This window comes from Etheostoma spectabile, chromosome 3 (genome assembly GCF_008692095.1).
Source record: "Etheostoma spectabile isolate EspeVRDwgs_2016 chromosome 3, UIUC_Espe_1.0, whole genome shotgun sequence".
Taxonomy (NCBI): domain Eukaryota; kingdom Metazoa; phylum Chordata; class Actinopteri; order Perciformes; family Percidae; genus Etheostoma; species Etheostoma spectabile.
In genome coordinates this window covers 23,480,421-23,483,607 of record NC_045735.1, presented here as the reverse complement: position 1 = coordinate 23,483,607, position 3,187 = coordinate 23,480,421, and the positions used below count along the sequence as shown (strand labels likewise).

The window sequence follows — 3,187 nt, the reverse complement described above, 5'->3', positions numbered from 1 at the left end:
AGAGAGAATGATAGATTAATTCAATATAATTCCATAATCCTTAATAATAAAGTAGAGAGTACTAGAGAATCAGGAGGATACATGTGGTGGGTCACCGAATGTTTATTGTCACACCTCCGTGCAAATAGTGCCTTATTCCTCGTCATCAAACTTCCAGCAATCATTTATCCACAACTGTTTTGTATCTGGGAGTCTGGCACTTAACCTTTTTGGAAATTGCAGTAGTTTGTTTGTACTTTTGTTGTAGGCAAGTTCTGAACATTAGAAAAGGAGTAAAACCTTCAACCGTGTTTCTCCTGAAGGCATTGGATGAGTGAATCCTTATTCAAATGCATGCTGACATAGTCATAAATACATTTAGCAAGAGAATTTTAATGAAACAAGAAGCTTTTGTAGTATTCATGTACCATTTAGCAAATTGCCCAATCCATACACAATATCAGCAATCATAAACAACTTAAACTGTGAGTGCCACAATAGTAGACAAGCCAGACATGTTGTTTTATCTGCCCTCAGGTCAAAATATGATACAAATGTAATTGAGGAACAGTAGTGAAACTACTCAGGCGTTTAAACTTGTGTTGCCTTATTAGAACTCTTCTCAAGACTATGTGGGCGTGTACAGACTGTGATTGATTGACAGCTAGTTAGTTTTGATGCACCAGTTTGGGCAGGACATATTGCCGCGTAATCATGCGGCATCTCTTTTGATGCATTAGAACACAGACTTTTTAGAATTTTAAGAGAGTGAGACAAACAATGAGAGGAAGAAAAGAAACTGATCATGTTTTCATTAGACAGCTTATCATTAGAGGTGATTCTGATGCACCAATAGTAACACATTTTAATGGAGTTATCCTGTCCAAATGAACAGCCTTTCTATGGGGAGCTGGGGTAGTGCTGCCAAGCTGTAGGCCAGTTGCCAAACAGACAGATCAGACAGAAAGGAATGAGAGAGAGAGGCTAATGGACAGGAAGAGGAGCAAGAGGGGAAGAGTGCATTAGAAACCACATGAGAGTATTGAGGTGTGTGTGTGTGTGTGTGTGTGTGTGTGTGTGTGTGTGTGTGTGTGAGAGAAGTGTTCTTTGGATAGCGTTCTCGCAGCTGTAGGGGAAGGTGAAGGGGTTCAGATTCCATTTCAACAAAACACAGAGATTGCACACACACATAGTAAACTTACAAAAACATTCAAATATGCACCTAACGCCAACAAAAGTAGCATTTGCACACACACAACACAGACTTATAAAACAATGGGTAATTGACTAGGAAATTATGTCATTAAGGGTGGGTTGTTGGCTGACTTCTTTCTGAATGTTCCCTCATCACTCAGATCATTTCCTCCTCCCTCTTTCTTCTCTTCCTCCCTTGCTTTTTTTTTTATCCATTTACGGTAGTGTTGAAATGGAGTGAGTCAGCTTCTAGAAATAGCCCCGTCCCCATACCGTAGTCAGGTCAGTGTGTGTTTGGGGGTTAAATGACTGCATCCGCCTGAACAATAAGTACAGCACAGTGGACCAGCAGATGCGTAAGTGGTGGTGTGTGTCTAGGGGGAACTTTAAAGATTGACAGTTAGAGCATCGACTGCCAACAGCAGAGGGAGATGTTGAGCAGTCTGTTCCTCCACTGCCCTTTAACTACAACTGTCGCATTGACAAGGACAGCAGAGCTCAGTGTGAGATATATGTTATTCCTGGAGCCACAGTCAGTACTTGAAGTGCAGATCTAAACAAGGCTTTTAATTAAAAGACTCCTCAACCCTCATATCAAGAAATATCATATCCATCACATTTATTTTATTATCTTCTTCTATTTGGTTTTATATTAAAGACAAAATAGGTGTTTCACTCCCGTAAAAAGATAAAAAGATAATTTGTTTATTAGTCCCCAATGGGGAAATTACTGTACTTGACCTCGTGGTACACATTTTTGTTAGTTCTCACACACAGGCCTGAATACAACACACATGCTCAGGACCTATAATGCACTATACATGGAGAGATGTCAGAGTGAGTGGGCTGCCAGCTGAACCAGCGCCCTGAGCGGTCGGGGGGGTACGGTGCCTGCTCAAGGGCACCTGGCAGGCCCAGGAGGTGAACTGGCATCTCCCAGCCACCAATCCAAGCTCCAACTTTTTGGGTCCATACGGGGATTTGAACCAGTGACCCTCGGTTCCCAACCCAACTCCCTATGGACTGAGCTACTGCCACCTAAAAAAGTTAAAGTAAAGTTACAATCGTACATCGTTGAATAATGTTCACAGCAATGCAATGCACTAAGAGTACAATGGATTTAAAAGGTTGGACATAAGTGCTGTTGGAAATGGAGACCATGATGAATAGAGTAGTATGGAGTAGTAACATAGTATGTGGTTTTACAGTGATGATACAATTACTAGACTGGTTTCTGAGTTGTACAGTATTGTGCTGTTTTGGTATGGCTGCTATTCTTAAGTCTGCCATTGATGCAGCTTTCTGGGCTGTGTGTCCTAACATATTTCTGTGGAGCAAAAGCTGTGAAAAGAACTTGTACTTTCTGTAATGCAAATGTTGGTCCACCTATTAGGAATGTTGTTATCACTGACTTTCAGGTGAAGACCTGTAAACACTCCAATAAAAAGAAAAACTACAGAGGAGGGAGAGACAATGAGCAGATTGCGTCCCTCAGGCAATGTCCCTTATTCTTTTTGTGTGTTTGAGTGCATGCATTTGTGCGTGTGCATATTTCCCCGCAGTCTTGTCCTTCTGTTGTTAGGAGCTACGGATCTATTATTCAGAATTGCCTCATAGTATAGATGATCATACACGCCTAAGGCAGATTATGTGACAGTGAGGGAGAAAAAAGAAACAGGGATAAGCATCTGAAGATAGGATTTACACAGAATGTAAAAAGCAAATAAAGGAACCAAAAACAAAAAAAAACTGAGGAAATAGAAGCAGATAGAAACATCAATATGCTTTACTTTAATTATAAATGAATAGGATATTTGTTCTAAATGTATACAACTTACTTCATGGTTTAGACTGAGAGGAAAATGAAATGCAGCAACACAGGTGTAGAGGCAACTAGCTCACCTGCCACCACAATGGTACGTCAATAATTTAGTTTAACTTCTTCCTGTGGTCTGATTCTGTGCATGTGCCAAAAAGGTCATGCAGTACCATGTTTATTACACACAAACAGCAG

The 3,187-nt window shown here is 40.6% G+C and overlaps 1 protein-coding gene across 3 annotated transcripts in view; it reads right to left on the bottom strand.

Moving 5' to 3' along the window:
• The window catches only part of fchsd2 (FCH and double SH3 domains 2), a 61,707-nt gene that overhangs the window by 22,210 nt on the left and 36,310 nt on the right, over positions 1-3,187 (bottom strand). The gene's annotated exons all lie outside the window — the stretch shown is intronic.